The 21,372-nt window shown below is 41.6% G+C and overlaps 1 protein-coding gene across 2 annotated transcripts in view; it reads left to right on the top strand.

Moving 5' to 3' along the window:
- Positions 1-21,372, top strand: part of LOC135215842 (gastrula zinc finger protein XlCGF8.2DB-like) — a 174,217-nt gene that overhangs the window by 18,704 nt on the left and 134,141 nt on the right. The gene's annotated exons all lie outside the window — the stretch shown is intronic.

Consider the following 21,372-nt stretch of genomic DNA (forward strand, 5'->3'; position numbering starts at 1 on the left):
AGCTTCGGTTATTTAAAGCTTGTCAGCAAAGTTCCTAGCGAGCTGCACAGCAATTTAATGTAAATTCCAAATTTTATGCGGCCCTGAAGCTTTCTTTTTTGGTTTTATTTTTAAAAAGCTTTTGTCCAAGCCAGACAGTTTCTTAGCGAGCTGAACAGCAATGTTAAGTAAGTTCTAACTTTTTAGCGCCTGAAGCTTTCGGTTATTTAAAGCTTTGTCAAGCAGAGTCCTAGGCGGAGCTGCAACAATGTTTTATGTAATTGTCAACCTTTAGCGCCTGAAGCTTCGGTTATTTATCAGCTTGTCAGCAGAAGTCCTAAGCGAGCTGCACATGTTTATGTAATTTAAATAACCTTTAGCGCCTGAAGCTTCGGTATTTATAGCTTGTCAGCAGAGTCCTTGCGAGCTGCAAAATGTTTATGTAAATCAACCCTTAGCGCCTGAAGCTTCGGTTATTTAAAGCTTGTCAGCAGAGTCCTAGCGAGCTGCACAATGTTTATGTAATTCAACCTTTACGCCAATGAAGCTTCGGTTATTTGAAAGTTGTTAGCAAAGTCCTGCGAGCTCACAATTGTTTTATGTTAACTTAAATTTAGCGGCCTGAAACTTTCGGTTATTTATGCTTGTAGCAGGTCCTAGCGAGCTAAACACAATGTTTTTTATGTAATTCAACCTTTAGCGCCTGAAGGCTTCAGGTTATTTAAAGCCTTGTCAGAGAAAGTCCTAGCGAGCGACAATGTTTATGTATTGAACTTTAGCGCCTGAAGCTTCGGTTATTTAAAGCTTTGCGCAGAAGTCCTAGCGAGCTCACAATGTTTATGTAATTTCAACCTTTAGCGCCTGAAACTTTCGGTTATTTGAACACCTTGCAGCAAAGTCCTAGCGAGCTGCACAATGTTTTATGTAATTCAAACCCTTTAGCGCCTGAAAGCTTCGTTATTTAAAGCTTGTCAGCAGAGTCCTAGCGAGCTGCACAATGTTTATTGCAATTCAACCTTTACGCCTGAATCTTCGTTAAAGCTGTTCACAGAGTCCTAGGCCGAGGCTGCCACTTGTTTATGTGTAATTCTTTAGCGCCCTGAAGCTTGCGGGTTAACTGGGCAGCAGAGTTTCCTAGCGGCTGCACAATGTGTAATCTCCTATTGCTGAGTTCTTTAGCGTCGCAAAGTCCTTAGATTAGCTTTGCACTGTTTATGAAATTCTTTCGTTCCAAGCTTTGGTTATTGGGAAAGTCTTGAACAGCAGAGGTCCTGCGAGCTGCACAATGTTTATGCAATTCAACCTTTAGCGCCTGAATCTTCGGTTAAAGCTTGTCAGCAGAGTCCTAGCGAGCTGCACATTGTATATGTAATTCAACATTTAGCGACTGAAGCTTCGGTTATTTAAAGCTTGTCAGCAGAGTCCTAGCGAGCTGCACAATGTTTATGTAATCCAACCCTTAGTGCCTGAAGCTTCGGTTATTTAAAGCTTGTCAGCAAAGTCCTAGGGAGCTGCACAATGTTTATGTAATTCAACCTTTAGCGCCTGAAGCTTTGGTTATTGAAAGCTTGACAGCAGAGTCCTAGCGAGCTGCACAATGTTTATGTAATTCAACCTTTAGCGCCTGAAGCTTCGGTAATTTATAGATTGTCAGCAGAGTCCTAGCGAGCTGCACAATGTTTATGTAATTCAACCTTTAGCGCCTCAAGCTTTGGTTATTTATAGCTTGTCAGCAGAGACCTAGCGAGCTGTACAATGTTTATGTAATTCAACCTTTAGCGCCTGAAACTTCGGTTATTTATAGCTTGTCAGCAGAGTCCTAGCTAGCTGCACAATGTTTATGTAATTCAACCTTTAGCACCTGAAGCTTCGGTTATTTAAAGCTTGTCAACAGTCCTAGCGAACTGCACAATGTTTATGTAATTCAACCTTTAGCGCCTGAAGCTTCGGTTATTTATAGCTTGTCAGCTGAGTCCTAGTGAGCTGCACAATGTTTATGTGATTCAACCCTTAGCGCCTGAAGCTTCGGTTATTTAAAGCTTGTCAGCAGAGTCCTAGTGAGCTGTACAATGTTTATGTAAAGCAACCTTTACCGCCTGAAGCTTCAGTTATTGAAAGCTTGTCAGCAGAGTCTTAGCGAACTGCACGGTGTTTATGTAATTCAACCTTTAGCGCCTGAAGCTTCGGTTATTTGTAGCTTGTCAGCAGAGTCCTAGCGAGCTGCACAATGTTTATGTAATTTAACCTTTAGCGCCTGAAGCTTCGGTTATTTATAGTTTGTCTGCAGAGTCCTAGCGAGCTGCACAATGTTTATGTAATTTAACCTTTAGCGCCTGAAGCTTCGGTTATTTATAGTTTGTCAGCAGAGTCCTAGCGAGCTGCACAATGTTTATGTAATTTAACCTTTAGCGCCTGAAGCTTCGGTTATTTATAGCTTGTCAGCAGAGTCCTAGCGAGCTGCACAATGTTTATGTAATTCAACCCTTAGCGCCTAAAGCTTCGGTTATTTAAAGCTTGTCAGCAGAGTCCTAGTGAGCTGCACAGTGACTATGTAATTCAACCTTTAGCGCCTGAAGCTTCGGTTAATTAAAGCTTGTCAGCAGAGTTCTAGAGAGCTATACAATGTTTATGTAATGCAACCTTTAGTGCCTGAAGCTTCGGTTAAAGCTTGTCTGTAGAGTCCTAGCGAGCTGCACAATGTTTATTTAATTAAACCTTTAGCGCTTGAAGCTTTGATTATTTAAAGCTTGTCAGCTGAGTCCTAGCGAGCTGCACAATGTTTATGTAATTCAACCTTTAGCACCTGAAGCTTTGATTATTTAAAGCTTGTCAGCAGAGTCCTAGCGAGCTGCACAGTGACTATGTAATTCAACCTTTAGCGCCTGAAGCTTCGGTTAATTAAAGCTTGTCAGCAGAGTTCTAGAGAGCTATACAATGTTTATGTAATGCAACCTTTAGCGCCTGAAGCTTCGGTTAAAGCTTGTCAGTAGAGTCCTAGCGAGCTGCACAATGTTTATGTAATTCAACCTTTAGCACTTGAAGCTTTGATTATTTAAAGCTTGTCAGCAGAGTCCTAGCAAGTTGCACAATGTTTATGTAATTCAACCTTTAGCGCCTGAAGCTTCGGTTATTTAAAGCTTGTCAGCAGAGTCCTAGCGAGCTGCACAGTGTTTATGTAATTCAACCCTTAGTGCCTGAAGCTTCGGTTATTTATAGCTTGTCAGAAGAGTCCTAGCGAGCTACATGGTGTTTATGTAATTCAACCTTTAGCGCCTGAAGCTTTGATTATTTAAAGCTTGTCAGCTGAGTCCTAGCGAGCTGCACAGTGTTTATGTAATTGAACCTTTAGCGCCTGAAGCTTTGGTTATTTAAAGCTTGTCAGCAGAGTCCTAGCGAGCTGCACGGTGTTTATGTAATTCAACCTTTAGCGCCTGAAGCTTTGCTTATTTATAGCTTGTCAGCAGAGTCCTAGCGAGCTGCACAATGTTTATGTATTTCAACCTTAGCGCCTGAAGCTTCGGTTATTTAAAGCTTGTCGGCAGAGTCCTAGCGAGCTGCACAGTATTTATGTAATTCAACTTTTAGCGCCTGAAGCTTCTGTTATTTATAGCTTGTCAGCAGAGTCCTAGCGAGCTGCACAATGTTTATGTAATTCAACATTTAGCGCCTGAAGCTTCTGTTATTTATAGCTTGTCACCAGAGTCATAGCGAGCTGCACAATGTTTATGTAATTCAACCTTTAGCACCTGAAGCTTTGGTTATGTATAGCTTGTCAGCAGAGTCCAAGCGAGCTGCACATTGTTTATGTAATTCAACTTTTCGCGCCTGAAGCTTCGGTTATTTAAAGCTTGTCAGCAGAGTCCTAGCGAACTGCACAATGTTTATGTAATTCAACCCTTAGCGCCTTAAGCTTCAGTTATTTAAAGGTTGTCAGCAGAGTCCTAGCGAGCTGCACAAATGTTATGTAAATTCAAAACCTTTAGCGGCCTGGAACCCTTCGGTTATTTGTAGCTTGTCAGCGAAGTCCTAGCGAGCCTGCACGATGTTTAAATGTAATTCAACCTTTAGCGCCTAGAAAGCGTCGGTTATTTATAGCTTGTTAGCAGAGTCCTAGCGAGCTGCACAACAATTTTTATAATAATTCACACCTTAGCGCTGAAGCTGTCGTTAATTTAACAGCTTGTCAGCAGAGTCCTAGCGAGCTGCACAATGTTCATGTAATTCAACCCTTAGCGCCTGAAGCTTAGGTTATTTAAAGCTTGTCAGCAGAGTCCTAGCGAGCTGCACGGTGTCTATGTAATTCAACCTTTAGCGCCTGAAGCTTCGATTAAAGCTTGTCAGCAGGGTCCTAGAGAGCTGCATAATGTTTATGTAATTCAACCTTTAGCGCCTGAAGCTTCGGTTATAGCTTGTCAGCAGAGTCCTAGCGAGCTGCACATTGTTTATGTAATTCAACCTTTAGCGCCTGAAGCTTCAGTTATTTAAAGCTTGTCAGCAGAGTCCTAGCGAGCTGCACAATGTTTATGTAATTTAACCCTTAGCGCCTGAAGCTTCGGTTATTTAAAGCTTGTCAGCAGTGTCCTAGCGAGCTGCACAATGTTTATGTAATTCAACCTTTAGTGCCTGAAGCTTCTGTTATTTAAAGCTTGTCAGCAGAGACCTAGCGAGCTGCACAAAGTTTATGTAATTCAACCTTTAGCGCCTGAAGCTTCGGTTATTTAAAGCTTGTCAGCAGAGTCCTAGCGAGCTGCACAATGTTTATGTAATTCAACCCTTAGCGCCTGAATCTTCGGTTATTTAAAGCTTGTCAGCAGCGTTCCCTAGCGAGCTGCACAATGTTTGTATGCAATTCAACCTTTGAGCGGCCTCTGAAGCTTTACGGTTGATTAAAAAGCTTGTTCAGCCAAGCGTCCTAGCGAAGGCTGCCACCAATGTTTATGTAATTTCAACCTTTGAGCACCTGAAGAAAAACCTTCAGTTGAATTTAAAGGTCTTGTTGAGCAGAGTTTCATCACCTTTAGCGGAGCTGCCACAAAGCATGTTTATGTAATTCAACTTTAGCGCCTGAAGCTTTGATTATTTAAAGCTTGTCAGCAGAGTCCAAAACGAGCTGCACAATGTTTATGTAATTCAACCTTTAGCACCTCAAGCTTCGGTTATTTAAAGCTTGTCAGCAAGAGGTCCACTGCCTATGCTGCACAATGTTTATGTAATTTAACCCTTAGCGCCTGAAGCTTCGGTTATTTAAAGCTTTTCAGCAGAGTCCTAGCGAGCTGCACGATGTCTATGTAATTCAACCTTCAGCGCCTGAAGCTTCAGTTAATGCTTGTCAGCAGAGTCCTAGCAAGCTGCACAATGTTTATGTAATTCAACCTTTAGCGCCTGAAGCTTTGGTTATTTAAAGCTTGTCAGCAGAGTCCTAGCGAGCTGCACAATGTTTATGTAATTCAACTTTAGCGCCTGAAGCTTCGGTTATTTATAGCTTGTCAGCAGAGTCCTAGCGAGCTGCACAATGTTTATGTAATTCAACCCTTAGCGCCTGAAGCTACGGTTATTTATAGCTTGTCAGCAGAGTCCTAGCGAACTGCCTGGTGTTTATGTAATTCATCCTTTAGCGCCTGAAGCTTCGGTTATTTATAGCTTGTCAGCAGAGTCCTAGCGAGCTGCACAATGTTTATGTAATTCAACCTTTAGCGCCTGAAGCTTCGGTTATTTAAAGCTTGTCAGCAGAGTCCTAGCGAGCTGCACAATATTTGTGTAATTCAACCTTTAGTGCCTGAAGCTTCGGTTATTTAAAGCTTGTCAGCAGAGTCTTAGCGAGCTGCACAATGTTTATGTAATTCAACCTTTAGCACCTGAAGCTTCGGTTATTTATAGCTTGTCAGCAGAGTCCTAGTGAGCTGCACAATGTTTATGTAATTCAACCTTTAGCGCCTGTAGCTTCGGTTAAAGCTTGTCAGCAGAGTCCTAGCGATTTGCACATTTTATATGTAATTCAACCTTTAGCACCTGAAGCTTCGGTTATTTATAGCTTGTCAGCAGAGTCCTAGCGAGCTGCACAGTATTTATGTAATTCAACCTTTAGCACCTGAAGCTTCGGTTATTTAAAGCTTGTCAGCAGAGTCCTAGTGAGCTGTACAATGTTTATGTAATTCAACCTTTAGCGCCTGAAGCTTCGGTTATTTAAAGCTTGTCAGCAGAGTCCTAGCGAGCTGTACAATGTTTATGTAATTCAACCTTTAGCGCCTGAAGCTTCGGTTATTTATAGCTTGTCAACAGAGTCCTAGCGAGCTGCACAATGTTTATGTAATTCAACCTTTAGCGCCTGGAACTTCGGTTATTTAAAGCTTGTCAGTAGAGTCCTAGCGAGCTGCACAATGTTTATGTATTTCAAACCTTAGCGTCTGAAGCTTCGGTTATTTAAACTTGACAGCAGAGTCCTAGTGAGCTGCACAATGTATATGTAATTCAACATTTAGCGCCTGTAGCTTTGGTTAAAGCTTGTCAGCAGAGTCCTAGCGATTTGAACATTTTATATGTAATTCAACCTTTAGCGCCTGAAGCTTTGGTTATTTAAAGCTCGTCAGCAGAGTCCTAGCGAGCTGCACAATGTTTATGTAATTTAACTTTAGCGCCTGAAGCTTCGGTTATTTAAAGCTTGTCAGCATAGTCCTAGCGAGCTGCACAATGTTTATGTAATTCAACTTTAGTGCCTGAAGCTTCGGTTATTTAAAGCTTGTCAGCAGAGTCCTAGCGAGCTGCACAATGTTTTTGCCATTCAACTTTTAGCGCCTGAAGCTTCGGTTATTTAAGGCTTGTAAGCAGAGTCCTAGCGACCTGCACAATGTTTATGTAATTCAACCTTTAGCACCTGAAAATTCTGTTATTTAAAGCTTGTCAGCAGAGTCCTAGTGAGCTGCACAATGTTTATGTAATTCAACCCTTAGCACCTGAATCTTCGGTTATTTAAAGCTTGTCAGCAGAGTCCTAGCTAGCTGATCAATGTTTATGTAATTCAACATTTAGCGCCTGAAGCTTCGGTTATTTAAAGCTTGTCAGCAGTCCTAGCGAGCTGCACAATGTTTATGTAATTCAACCCTTAGCGCCTGAAGCTTCGGTTATTTATAGCTTGTCAGCAGTCCTAGCGAGCTGCATAATGTTTATGTAATTCAACCCTTAGCGCCTGAAGCTTGGGTTATTTAAAGCTTGTGAGCAGAGTCCTAGCGAGTTGCACAGTGTTTTTGTAATTCAACCTTTAGCGCCTGAAGCTTCGGTTATTTAAAGCTTGTCAGCAGAGTCCTAGCGAGCTACACAGTGTTTATTTAATTCAACTTTTAGCGCCTGAAGCTTCAGTTATTTAAAACTTGTCAGCAGAGTCCTAGCGAGCTGCACAATGTTTATGTAATTCAACCTTTAGCGCCTGAAGCTTCGGTTACTTAAAGCTTGTAAGCAGAGTCCTAGCGATTCGCACAACGTTTATGTAATTCAACCTATAGCGCCTGAAGCTTGGGTTATTTAAAGCTTGTCAGCAGAGTCCTAGCGAGCTGCACAGTGTTTATGTAATTCAACCTTTAGCGCCTGAAGCTTTGGTTATTTAAAGCTTGTCAGCAGAGTCCTAGCGAGCTACTCAGTGTTTATGTAATTTAACTTTTAGCGCCTGAAGCTTCGGTTATTTAAAGCTTGTCAGCAGAGTCCTAGCGAGCTGCACAATGTCTATGTAATTCAACCTTTAGCCCTGAAGCTACGGTTACTTAAAGCTTGTAAGCAGAGTCCTAGCGATTTGCACAATGTTTATGTAATTCAACCTATAGCGCCTGAAGTTTTGGTTATTTAAAGCTTGTCAGCAGAGTCCTAGCGAGCTGCACAATGTTTATGTAATTCAACCTTTAGCGCCTGAAGCTTCGGCTATTTAAAGCTTGTCAGCAGAGTCCTAGCGAGCTGCACAATGTTTATGTAATTCAACCTTTAGCGCCTGAAGCTTCGGTTATTTAAAGCTTGTCAGCAGAGTCCTAGCGAGCTGGACTGTGTTTATGTAATTCAACCTTTAGGGCCTGAAGCTTCGGTTATTTAAAGCTTGTCAGCAGAGTCCTAGCGAGCTGCTTAATGTTTATGTAATTCAACCTTTAGCGCCTGAAGCTTCGGTTATTGAAAGCTTGTCAGCAGAGTCCTAGGGAGCTGCACAATGTTTATGTAATTCAACCTTTAGCGCCTGAAGCTTCGGTTATTTAAAGCTTGTCAGCAGAGTCCTAGTGAGCTGCACAATGTTTATGTAATTCAACCTTTTAGCATCTGAAGCTTCAGTTATTCAAAGCTTGTCAGCAGAGTCCTAGCGAGCTGCTCAGTGTTTATGTAAATCAACCTTTACCGTCTGAAGCTTCGGTTATTTATAGCTTGTCGGCAGTCCTAGTGAGCTGCACAATGTTTATATAATTCAACCTTTAACCGCTTTAGCTTCGGTTATTTAAAGCTTGTCAGCAGAGTCCTAGGGAGCTGCACAATGTTTATGTAATTCAATCTTTAGCACCTGAAGCTTTGGTTATTTAAAGCTTGTCAGCAGAGTCCTAGCGAGCTGCACAGTGTTTATGTAATTCAACCTTTAGCGCCTGAAGCTTCGGTTATTTATAGCTTGTCAGCAGTCCTAGCGAGCTGCACGGTGTTTATGTAATTCAACCTTTAGCGCCTGAAGCTTCGGTTATTTATAGATTGTCAGTAGAGTCTTAACGAGCTGCACAATGTTTATGTAATTAAACCTTTAGCGCCTGAAGCTTCAGTTATTTAAAGCATGTCAGCAGAGTCCTAGCGAGCTGCACAGTATTTATGTAATTCAACCTTTAGCGTCTGAAGCTTCGGTTATTTAAAGCTTGTCAGCAGAGTTTTGGCAAGCTGCACAATGTTTATGTAATTCAACCTTTAGCGCCTGAAACTTCGGTTATTTAAAGCTTGTCAGCAGAGTCCTAGCGAGCTGCATAGTGTTTATGTAATTCAACCTTTAGCGTCTGAAGCTTTAGTTATTTAAAGCTTGTCAGCAGAGTCCTAGCGAAGCTGCACTGTTTTTTATGTAATTCAAACCTTAGAGTTCCTGAAGCTTTGCTTATTTATAGCTTGTCAGCAGAGTCCTAGCGAGCTGCACAGTGTTTATGTAATCAAACCTTTAGTGCCTGAAGCGTCTGTTATTTATAGCTTGTCAGCAGAGTCCTAGCGAGCTGCACAGTGTTTATGTAATTCAACGTTTAGCGCCTGAAGCGTCGGTTATTTATAGTTTGTCAGCAGAGTCCAGCGAGCTGCACAGTGTTTATGTAATTCAACCCTTAGCGCCTGAAGCTTCGGTTATTTATAGCTTGTCAGCAGTCCTAGCGAGCTGCACAATGTTTATGTAATTCAACTTTAGCTCCTGAAGCTTCAGTTATTTATAGATTGTCAGCAGAGTCCTAGCGAGCTGCACGGTGTTTATGTAATTCAACCTTTAGCGTCTGAAGCTTCGGTTGTTTATAGCTTGTCAGCAGAGTCCTAGCGAGCTGCATGGTGTTTATTAATTCAACCTTTAGCGCCTGAAGCTTCGGTTATTTAAAGCTTGTCAGCAGAGTCCTACAGAGCTGCACAATGTTTATGTAATTCAACCTTTAGTGCCTGAAGCTTCGGTTATTTAAAGTTTGTCAGCAGAGTCCTAGTGAGCTGCACAATGTTTATGTAATTCAACCTTTACCGCCTGAAGCTTCGGTTATTTAAAGCTTGTCAGCAGAGTCCTAGCTAGCTACACAATGTTTATGTAATTCAACTTTTACCGTCTGAAGCTTCGGTTATTTAAAGCTTGTCAGCAGTAGAATCTTAACGAGCTGCACAATGTTTATGTAATTAAACCTTTAGCGCCTGAAGCTTCAGTTATTTAAAGCATGTCAGCAGAGTCCTAGCGAGCTGCACAGTATTTATGTAATTCAACCTTTAGCGTCTGAAGCTTCGGTTATTTAAAGCTTGTCAGCAGAGTTTTGGCAAGCTGCACAATGTTTATGTAATTCAACCTTTAGCGCCTGAAACTTCGGTTATTCAAAGCTTGTCAGCAGAGTCCTAGCGAGCTGCATAGTGTTTATGTAATTCAACCTTTAGCGTCTGAAGCTTTAGTTATTTAAAGCTTGTCAGCAGAGTCCTAGCGAGCTGCACGGTTTTTATGTAATTCAACCTTAGAGTTCCTGAAGCTTCGGTTTATTTATAGCTTGTCACAGAGTCTACGAGCTGGCACGGTGTTTTTATGTAATCAACCGTAGCCCTGAAGCGTCCGGTTATTTAATTAAGTTTGTCAGCAGAGTCCACACTGCACAGTGTTTTAATTTAATTCAACCCTTAGCGCCGAAGCTTCGTTATTTATAGCTTGTCAGCATTCCTAGCGACTGCCACAATGTTTATGTAATTTCAACCTTAGCTCCTGAATCTTTCATTTTTATTTTAGATGGTCGCAGAGTCCACGAGCTGCACGGTGTTTATGTAATTCAACCTTTAAGCGTCTGAAAGCTTCGGTTGTTTAAGCTTGTCAGCAGAGTCCAGCGAGTTGCATGGTTGTTTATTAATTCAACCTTTAGCGCCTGAAGCTTCGGTTATTTAAAGCTTGTCTGTAGAGTCCTACGAGCTGCACAATTTTTTATGTAATTTCAACCTTTATTGCCTGAAAGCTTCGGTTATTTAAAGTTTGTCAGCAGAGTCCTAGTGAAGCTGCACAATGTTTATGTTAATTCAACCTTTACCGCCTGAAGCCTTGCGGTTATTTAAAGCTTAGTTTTCAGCAGGAGTCCTAGCTAAGCTACACAATTGTTTATGTAAAAAACTTCAAACTTTTTAACCGTCTGAAGCTTCGGTTTATTTAAAGCCTGTCAGCATAGAGTCCTAGGCGAGCTGGACAGTGTTTATGTAATTCAACTTTGTTAAGCGCCTGAAGCTTCTTCGGTTGTTTTTAAAGCTTGTCAGCCAGAGTCCCTAGCGAAGCTGCACAATTTGGTTATGTAATTCCAACCTTTAGCGCCTGAACTTGAAGCTTACGGTTTATTTTTAAAGTTTGTCAGCAGAGTCCTAGCCTTAGTTAGATGCACAATGTTTATTGTAATTCAACCCTTTAGCGCCTGAAAGCTTCAGTTTATTTGTAAAAGCTTGTCAGCCTGAAGAAGTCCTTAGCAAAAACTTGCACGGTGTTTATGTAATTTAACCTCCTTTATCGCCTGAAGCTTCCGGTTATTTTGTAGCGTTGTCAGCAGAGTCCTAGCTTAGCTGCAAACAATGTTTATGTAATTTAACCTTTAGCGCCTTGAAGCTTCGGTTATTTATAGTTTGTCAGCAGAGTATAGTTTGAGCTGCACAAAATGTTTATTGTAATTCAACCCTTAGCGGCCTAAAAGCTTCGGTTTTTAAATTTAAAAGCTTGTCAGCAGGAGGTCCTAGTAAAGCTGCACAGTGGGACTATGTAACATTGCAAACCCTTTAGCGCCCTGAAGCTTCGGTTAATTAAAGCCTTGTCAGCAGAGTTTTGCTAGTTGGAGCTATGCCAATTTTTGTTTATGTAATGCAAACCTTTAGCGCCTGAAGCTTCGGTTTTAAAGTTTGTCAGTAGAGTCCTAGCTGGCTGCACAATTTGTTTTATGGTGATTAAACCTTTAGCGCCTGAAGCTATGATTATTTAAAGCTTGTCAGCTGAATCCTAGCGAGCTGCCAACAATGTTGATATAATTGCAACCGTTTTAGCCACACCTGAAGCTCCGGTTATTTAAAGCTTTGTCAGCAGAGTCCTAGCGAGCTGCACAATGTTTATGTAATTCAATCTTTAGCCCTGAAGCTTCATTTAATTTACAGCCTTGTCCGCAAGGTCCTTAAGCGAGCTGCACAAGGTGTTTATGTAATTCCAACCTTTAGCGGCCTGAATCTTCTTTTTATTTAAGCTTGTCAGCAAGTTCCTAGTGATCTGCACGGTGTTTATAATTCAAACCTTTATGCGCCTGAAGCTTCGGTTATTTAAAGCTTGTCAGCAGTGTCCTAGCAAGGTGCACAGTATTTATGTAATTCAACTTTTAGCGCCTGAAGCTTCTGTTATTTATAGCTTGTCAGCAGAGTCCTAGGGAGCTGCACAATGTTTATGTCATTCAACCTTTAGCGCCTGAAGCTTCGGTTATTTGTAGCTTGTCAGCAGAGTCCTAGCGAGCTGCACAATGTTTATGTAATTCAATCTTTAGCGCCTGAAGCTTCGGTTATTTATAGCTTGTCAGCAGAGTCCTAGCGAGCTGCACAGTGTTTATGTAATTCAACCTTTAGCGCCTGAAGCTTTGCTTATTTATAGCTTGTCAGCAGAGTCCTAGCGAGCTGCACAATGTTTATGTAATTCAACCTTTAGCGCCTGAAGCTTCGGTTATTTAAAGCTTGTCAGCAGAGTCCTAGCGAGCTGGACTGTGTTTATGTAATTCAACCTTTAGGGCCTGAAGCTTCGGTTATTTAAAGCTTGTCAGCAGAGTCCTAGCGAGCTGCACAATGTTTATGTAATTCAACCTTTAGCGCCTGAAGCTTCGGTTATTGAAAGCTTGTCAGCAGAGTCCTAGGGAGCTGCACAATGTTTATGTAATTCAACCTTTAGCGCCTGAAGCTTCGGTTATTTAAAGCTTGTCAGCAGAGTCCTAGTGAGCTGCACAATGTTTATGTAATTCAACCTTTAGCATCTGAAGCTTCAGTTATTCAAAGCTTGTCAGCAGAGTCCTAGCGAGCTGCTCAGTGTTTATGTAAATCAACCTTTACCGTCTGAAGCTTCGGTTATTTATAGCTTGTCGGCAGTCCTAGTGAGCTGCACAATGTTTATGTAATTCAACCTTTAACCGCTTTAGCTTTGGTTATTTAAAGCTTGTCAGCAGAGTCCTAGCAAGCTGCACAATGTTTATGTAATTCAATCTTTAGCACCTGAAGCTTTGGTTATTTAAAGCTTGTCAGCAGAGTCCTAGCGAGCTGCACAGTGTTTATGTAATTCAACCTTTAGCGCCTGAAGCTTCGGTTATTTATAGCTTGTCAGCAGTCCTAGCGAGCTGCACGGTGTTTATGTAATTCAACCTTTAGCGCCTGAAGCTTCGGTTATTTATAGCTTGTCAGTAGAGTCTTAACGAGCTGCACAATGTTTATGTAATTTAACCTTTAGCGCCTGAAGCTTCAGTTATTTAAAGCTTGTCAGCAGAGTCCTAGCGAGCTGCACAGTATTTATGTAATTCAACCTTTAGCGTCTGAAGCTTCGGTTATTTAAAGCTTGTCAGCAGAGTTTTGGCAAGCTGCACAATGTTTATGTAATTCAACCTTTAGCGCCTGAACTTCGGTTTATTTAAAGCTTGTCAGCAGAGTCCTAGCGAGCTGCATAGTGTTTATGTAATTCAACCTTTAGCGTCTGAAGCTTTAGTTATTTAAAGCTTGTCAGCAGAGTCCTAGCGAGCTGCACGGTTTTTATGTAATTCAACCTTAGAGTTCCTGAAGCTTCGGTTATTTATAGCTTGTCAGCAGAGTCCTAGCGAGCTGCACAGTGTTTATGTAATCAAACCTTTAGCGCCTGAAGCGTCGGTTATTTATAGCTTGTCAGCAGAGTCCTAGCGAGCTGCACGGTGTTTATGTAATTCAACGTTTAGCGCCTGAAGCGTCGGTTATTTATAGTTTGTCAGCAGAGTCCAGCGAGCTGCACAGTGTTTATGTAATTCAACCCTTAGCGCCTGAAGCTTCGGTTATTTATAGCTTGTCAGCAGTCCTAGCGAGCTGCACAATGTTTATGTAATTCAACCTTTAGCTCCTGAAGCTTCAGTTATTTATAGATTGTCAGCAGAGTCCTAGCGAGCTGCACGGTGTTTATGTAATTCAACCTTTAGCGTCTGAAGCTTCGGTTGTTTATAGCTTGTCAGCAGAGTCCTAGCGAGCTGCATGGTGTTTATTAATTTAACCTTTACTGCCTGAAGCTTCGGTTATTTAAAGCTTGTCAGCAGAGTCCTAGCTAGCTACACAATGTTTATGTAATTCAACTTTTACCGTCTGAAGCTTCGGTTATTTAAAGCTTGTCAGCAGAGTCCTAGCGAGCTGGACAGTGTTTATGTAATTCAACCTTTAGCGCCTGAAGCTTCGGTTATTTAAAGCTTGTCAGCAGAGTCCTAGCGAGCTGCACAATGTTTATGTAATTCAACCTTTAGCGCCTGAAGCTTCGGTTATTTAAAGTTTGTCAGCAGAGTCCTAGTTAGCTGCACAATGTTTATGTAATTCAACCTTTAGCGCCTGAAGCTTCAGTTATTTAAAGCTTGTCAGCAGAGTCCTAGCAAACTGCACGGTGTTTATGTAATTCAACCTTTAGCGCCTGAAGCTTCGGTTATTTGTAGCTTGTCAGCAGAGTCCTAGCGAGCTGCACAATGTTTATGTAATTTAACCTTTAGCGCCTGAAGCTTCGGTTATTTATAGTTTGTCAGCAGAGTACTAGTGAGCTGCACAATGTTTATGTAATTCAACCCTTAGCGCCTAAAGCTTCGGTTATTTAAAGCTTGTCAGCAGAGTCCTAGTGAGCTGCACAGTGACTATGTAATTCAACCTTTAGCGCCTGAAGCTTCGGTTAATTAAAGCTTGTCAGCAGAGTTCTAGCGAGCTATACAATGTTTATGTAATGCAACCTTTAGCGCCTGAAGCTTCGGTTAAAGCTTGTCAGTAGAGTCCTAGCGAGCTGCACAATGTTTATGTAATTAAACCTTTAGCGCCTGAAGCTATGATTATTTAAAGCTTGTCAGCTGAGTCCTAGCGAGCTGCACAATGTTTATGTAATTCAACCTTTAGCACCTGAAGCTCCGGTTATTTAAAGCTTGTCAGCAGAGTCCTAGCGAGCTGCACAATGTTTATGTAATTCAATCTTTAGCGCCTGAAGCTTCAGTTATTTAAAGCTTGTCAGCAGAGTCCTAGCGAGCTGCACAGTGTTTATGTAATTCAACCTTTAGCGCCTGAAGCTTCGGTTATTTAAAGCTTGTCAGCAGAGTCCTAGCGAGCTGCACGGTGTTTATGTAATTCAACCTTTAGCGCCTGAATCTTTGCTTATTTATAGCTTGTCAGCAGAGTCCTAGTGAGCTGCACAATGTTTATGTAATTCAACCTTAGCGCCTGAAGCTTCGGTTATTTAAAGCTTGTCAGCAGTGTCCTAGCGAGCTGCACAGTATTTATGTAATTCAACTTTTAGCGCCTGAAGCTTCTGTTATTTATAGCTTGTCAGCAGAGTCCTAGCGAGCTGCACAATGTTTATGTAATTCAACCTTTAGCGCCTGAAGCTTCGGTTATTTGTAGCTTGTCAGCAGAGTCCTAGCGAGCTGCACAATGTTTATGTAATTCAATCTTTAGCGCCTGAAGCTTCGGTTATTTATAGCTTGTCAGCAGAGTCCTAGCGAGCTGCACGGTGTTTATGTAATTCAACCTTTAGCGCCTGAAGCTTTGCTTATTTATAGCTTGTCAGCAGAGTCCTAGTGAGCTGCGCAATGTTTATGTAATTCAACCTTAGCGCCTGAAGCTTCGGTTATTTAAAGCTTGTCAGCAGTGTCCTAGCGAGCTGCACAGTATTTATGTAATTCAACTTTTAGCGCCTGAAGCTTCTGTTATTTATAGCTTGTCAGCAGAGTCCTAGGGAGCTGCACAATGTTTATGTAATTCAACCTTTAGCGCCTGAAGCTTCGGTTATTTGTAGCTTGTCAGCAGAGTCCTAGCGAGCTGCACAATGTTTATGTAATTCAATCTTTAGCGCCTGAAGCTTCGGTTATTTATAGCTTGTCAGCAGAGTCCTAGCGAGCTGCACGGTGTTTATGTAATTCAACCTTTAGCGCCTGAAGCTTTGCTTATTTATAGCTTGTCAGCAGAGTCCTAGTGAGCTGCGCAATGTTTATGTAATTCAACCTTAGCGCCTGAAGCTTCGGTTATTTAAAGCTTGTCAGCAGAGTCCTAGCGAGCTGCACAGTATTTATGTAATTCAACTTTTAGCGCCTGAAGCTTCTGTTATTTATAGCTTGTCAGCAGAGTCCTAGGGAGCTGCACAATGTTTATGTAATTCAATATTTAGCGCCTGAAGCTTCGGTTATTTATAGCTTGTCAGCAGAGTCCTAGTGAGCTGCACAATGTTTATGTAATTCAACCTTTAGCACCTGAAGCTTTGGTTATGTATAGCTTGTCAGCAGAGTCCAAGCGAGCTGCACAATGTTTATGTAATTCAACCTTTCGCGCTTGAAGCTTCCGTTATTTAAAGCTTGTCAGCAGAGTCCTAGCGAGCTGCACAATGTTTATGTAATTCAACCCTTAGCGCCTTAAGCTTCAGTTATTTAAAGCTTGTCAGCAGAGTCCTAGCGAGCTGCACAATGTTTATGTAATTCAACCTTTAGCGCCTGAACCTTCGGTTATTTAAAGCTTGTCAGCTGAGTCCTAGCGAGCTGCACAGTGTTTATGTAATTCAACCTTTAGCGCCTGAAGCTTCGGTTATTTGTAGCTTGTCAGCAGAGTCCTAGCGAGCTGCACGGTGTTTATGTAATTCAACCTTTAGCGCCTGAAGCTTCGGTTTTTTATAGCATGTTAGCAGAGTCCTAGCGAGCTGCACAATTTTTACGTAATTAAACCTTTAGCGCCTGAAGTTTCTGTTATTTAAAGCTTGTCAGCAGAGTCCTAGCAAGCTGCACAATGTTTATGTAATTCAACCCTTAGCGCCTGAAGCTTCGGTTATTTAAAGCTTGTCAGCAGTCTCCTAGCGAGCTGCACGGTGTTTATGTAATTTAACCTTCAGCGCCTGAAGCTTCGATTAAAGCTTGTCAGCAGGGTCCTAGAGAGCTGCATAATGTTTATGTAATTCAACCTTTAGCGCCTGAAGCTTCGGTTAAAGCTTGTCAGCAGAGTCCTAGCGAGCTGCACATTGTTTATCTAATTCAACCTTTAGCGCCTGAAGCTTCGGTTATTTAAAGCTTGTCAGCAGAGTCCTAGCAAGCTGCACAATGTTTATGTAATTAAACCCTTAGCGCCTGAAGCTTCGGTTATTTAAAGCTTGTCAGCAGAGTCTTAGCGAGCTGCACAATGTTTATGTAATTCAACCTTTGGTGCCTGATGCTTCTGTTATTTAAAGCTTGTCAGCAGAGACCTAGCGAGCTGTACAAAGTTTATGTAATTCAACCTTTAGCTCCTGAAGCTTCAGTTATTTAAAGCTTGTCAGCAGAGTCCTAGCGAGCTGCACAATGTTTATGTAATTCAACCCTTATCGCCTGAAGCTTCGGTTATATAAAGCTTGTCAGCAGAGTCCTAGCGAGCTGCACAATGTTTATGCAATTCAACCTTTAGCGCCTGAAGCTTCGGTTATTTAAAGCTTGTCAGCAGAGTCCTAGCTGGCTGCACAATGTTTATGTAATTCAACCTTTAGCACCTGAAGCTTTGATTATTTAAAGCTTGTCAGCAGAGTCCAAGCGAGCTGCACAATGTTTATGTAATTTAACCTTTAGCGCCTTAAGCTTCGGTTATTTAAAGCTTGTCAGCAGAGTCCTAGCGAGCTGCACAATGTTTATGTAATTTAACCCTTAGCGCCTGAAGCTTCGGTTATTTAAAGCTTTTCAGCAGAGTCCTAGCGAGCTGCACGGTGTCTATGTAATTCAACCTTTAGCGCCTGAAGCTTCAGTTAATGCTTGTCAGCAGAGTCCTAGCGAGCTGCACAGTATTTATGTAATTCAACCTTTAGTGCCTGAAGCTTCAGTTATTTAAAGCTTGTCAGCAGAGTCTTAGCGAGCTGCACAATGTTTATGTAAATCAACCTTTAGCACTTGAAGCTTCGGTTATTTAAAGCTTGTCAGCAGAATCCTAGTGAGCTGTACAATTTTTATGTAATTCAACCTTTAGCGCCTGAAGCTTTGCTTATTTATAGCTTGTCAGCAAAGTCCTAGTGAGCTGCACAATGTTTATGTAATTCAACCTTAGCGCCTGAAGCTTCGGTTATTTAAAGCTTGTCAGCAGAGTCCTAGCGATCTGTACAATGTTTATGTAATTCAACCTTTAGCGCCTGAAGCTTTGGTTATTTATAGCTTGTCAACAGAGTCCTAGCGAGCTGCACAATGTTTATGTAATTCAACCTTTAGCGCCTGAAGCTTCGGTTATTTAAAGCTTGTCAGCAGAGTCCTAGCGAGCTGCACAATGTTTATGTAATTCAACCCTTAGCGTCTGAAGCTTCGGTTATTTAAACTTGACAGCAGAGTCCTAGTGAGCTGCACAATGTATATGTAATTCAACCTTTAGCGCCTGTAGCTTCTGTTAAAGCTTGTCAGCAGAGTCCTAGCGATTTGCACATTTTATATGTAATTCAACCTTTAGCGCCTGAAGCTTTGCTTATTTAAAGCTTGTCAGCAGAGTCCTAGCGAGCTGCACAATGTTTATGTAATTCAACTTTAGCGCCTGAAGCTTCGGTTATTTAAAGCTTGTCAGCAGAGTCCTAGCGAGCTGCACAATGTTTATGTAATTCAACTTTAGCGCCGGAAGCTTCGGTTATTTAAAGCTTGTCAGCAGAGTCCTAGCGAGCTGCACAATGTTTTTGCAATTCAACCTTTAGCTCCTGAAGCTTCGGTTATTTAAAGCTTGTCAGCAGAGTCCTAGCGAGCTGCACAATGTTTATGTAATTCAACCTTTAGCACCTGAAGCTTCAGTTATTTATAGCTTGTCAGCAGAGTCCTAGCTGCACAATGTTTATGTAATTCAACCTTTAGCGCCTGAAGCTTCGGTTATTTAAAGCTTTTCAGCAGTCCTAGCGAGTTGCACAATGTTTATGTAATTCAACCCTTAGCACCTGAAGCTTCGGTTATTTAAAGCTTGTCAGCAGAGTCCTAGCGAGCTGCACAATGTTTATGTAATTCAACTTTAGTGCCTGAAGCTTCGGTTATTTAAAGCTTGTCAGCAGAGTCCTAGCGAGCTGCACAATGTTTATGTAATTCAACTTTAGCGCCTGAAGCTTCGGTTATTTAAAGCTTGTCAGCAGAGTCCTAGCGAGCTGCACAATGTTTATGCAATTCAACCTTTAGCGCCTGAAGCTTTAGTTATTTAAAGCTTGTCAGCAGAATCCTAGCGAGCTGCACAATGTTTATGTAATTCAACCTTTAGCGCCTGAAGCTTCGGTTATTTAAAGCTTGTCAGCAGAGTCCTAGCGAGCTGCACGGTGTTTATGTAATTCAACCTTTAGCGCCTGAAGCTTCGGTTATTTAAAGCTTGTCAGCAGAGTCCTAGCGAGCTGCACAATGTTTATGTAATTCAACCTTTAGCACCTGAAGCTTCAGTTATTTAAAGCTTGTCAGCAGAGTCCTAGTGAGCTTCTCAGTGTTTATGTAATTCAACCTTTAGCGTCTGAAGCTTCGGTTATTTATTGTTTGTCAGCAGTCCTAGTGAGCTGCACAATGTTTATGTAATTCAACCTTTAGCCGCTTTGGCTTCGGTTATTTAAAGCTTGTCAGCAGAGTCCTAGCAAGCTGCACAGTGTTTATGTAATTCAACCTTTAGCGCCTGAAGCTTCGGTTATTTATAGCTTGTCAGCAGTCCTAGCGAGCTGCACGGTGTTTATGTAATTCAACCTTTAGCGCCTGAAGCTTCGGTTATTTATAGCTTGTCAGCAGAGTCCTAACGAGCTGCACAATGTTTATGTAATTCAACCCTTAGCGCCTGAAGCTTCAGTTATTTAAAGCTTGTCAGCAGAGTCCTAGCGAGCTGCACAGTATTTATGTAATTCAACCTTTAGCGTCTGAAGCTTTGGTTATTTAAAGCTTGTCAGCAGAGTCTTAGCAAGCTGCACAATGTTTATGTAATTCAACTTTTAGCGCCTGAAACTTCGGTTATTTAAAGCTTGTCAGCAGAGTCCTAGCGAGCTGCACAGTGTTTATGTAATTCAACCTTTAGCCTCTGAAGCTTTAGTTATTTAAAGCTTGTCAGCAGAGTCCTAGCGAGCTGCACGGTTTTTATGTAATTCAACCTTTAGGGCCTGAAGCTTCGGTTATTTATAGCTTGTCAGCAGAGTCCTAGCGAGCTGCATACTGTTTATGTAATTCAACCTTTAGCGCCTGAAGCGTCGGTTATTTATAGCTTGTCAGCAGAGTCCTAGTGAGCTGCACGGTGTTTATGTAATTCAACGTTTAGCGCCTTAAGCGTCGGTTATTTATAGCTTTTCAGCAGAGTCCAGCGAGCTGCACGGTGTTTATGTAATTCAACCATTAGCGTCTGAAGCTTCGGTTATTTATAGCTTGTCAGCAGTCCTAGCGAGCTGCATGGTGTTTATGTAATTCAACCTTTAGCTTCTGAAGCTTCAGTTATTTATAGCTTGTCAGCAGAGTCCTAGCGAGCTGCACAGTGTTTATGTAATTCAACCTTTAGCTCCTGAAGCTTCGGTTGTTTATAGCTTGTCAGCAGAGTCCTAGTGAACTGCATGGTGTTTATTAATTCAACCTTTAGCGCCTGAAGCTTCGGTTATTTATAGCTTGTGAGTGGAGTCCTTGCGAGCTGCACGGTGTTTATGTAATTCAACCTTTAGCGCCTGAAGCTTCGGTTATTTAAAGCTTGTCAGCAGTGTCCTAGCGAGCTGCACGGTGTTTATGTAATTCAACCTTTAACGCCTGAAGCTTTGGTTATTTATAGCTCGTCAGCAGTGTCCTAGCGAGCTGCACAGTGTTTATGTAATTCAACCTTTAGCGCCTGAAGCTTCGGTTATTTAAAGCTTGTCAGGAGTGTCCTAGCGAGCTGCACAGTGTTTATGTAATTCAACCTTTAGCGCTTGAAGCTTCGGTTATTTAAATCTTATCAGCAGAGTCCTAGCGAGCTGCACAATGTTTATGTAATTCAACCTTTGGCGCCTGAAGCTCCGCCTCCACTTGAGTTTTTTTAGGAAGTTTTTCATAATTATAATGATTATTTAAAATACGAGTTTGCAATAAAAATATGACTAAAAAAAATGAGTACTTTTCACTTATAATATTTGTTTATTTGTTTGTATGGTGCTTTTACGTTGCATGGAACCAGTGGTTATTCAGCAACGGGACCAACGGCTTAACGTGACTTCTGAACCATGTCGAGAGTGAACTTCTATCACCAGAAATACACATCTCACTCCTCAATGGAATGGCTGAGAATCGAACCCGCGACCACCGAGGTGGGACGCTAATACCATACCAACCACACCGCTGAGGCGCTTCTCACTAATAATGGATTATGAATTATCATCTATCATGAATCTTAACCCAGAAAAAGAAAATAAAAGATTAAAAAGTATATGACGAAATCATGTTTTTAAGGGTCTTGAAATACACCCTGCCAGAAAGCATGCCGACTATCCACTCTATCCAGCATAAACAGGAAATTTAAAAGTTTTTGGCTCCCCAGAACATGTCTCAAAATGTG

This window comes from Macrobrachium nipponense, chromosome 19 (genome assembly GCF_015104395.2).
Source record: "Macrobrachium nipponense isolate FS-2020 chromosome 19, ASM1510439v2, whole genome shotgun sequence".
NCBI classification, from domain to species: Eukaryota; Metazoa; Arthropoda; class Malacostraca; order Decapoda; family Palaemonidae; genus Macrobrachium; species Macrobrachium nipponense.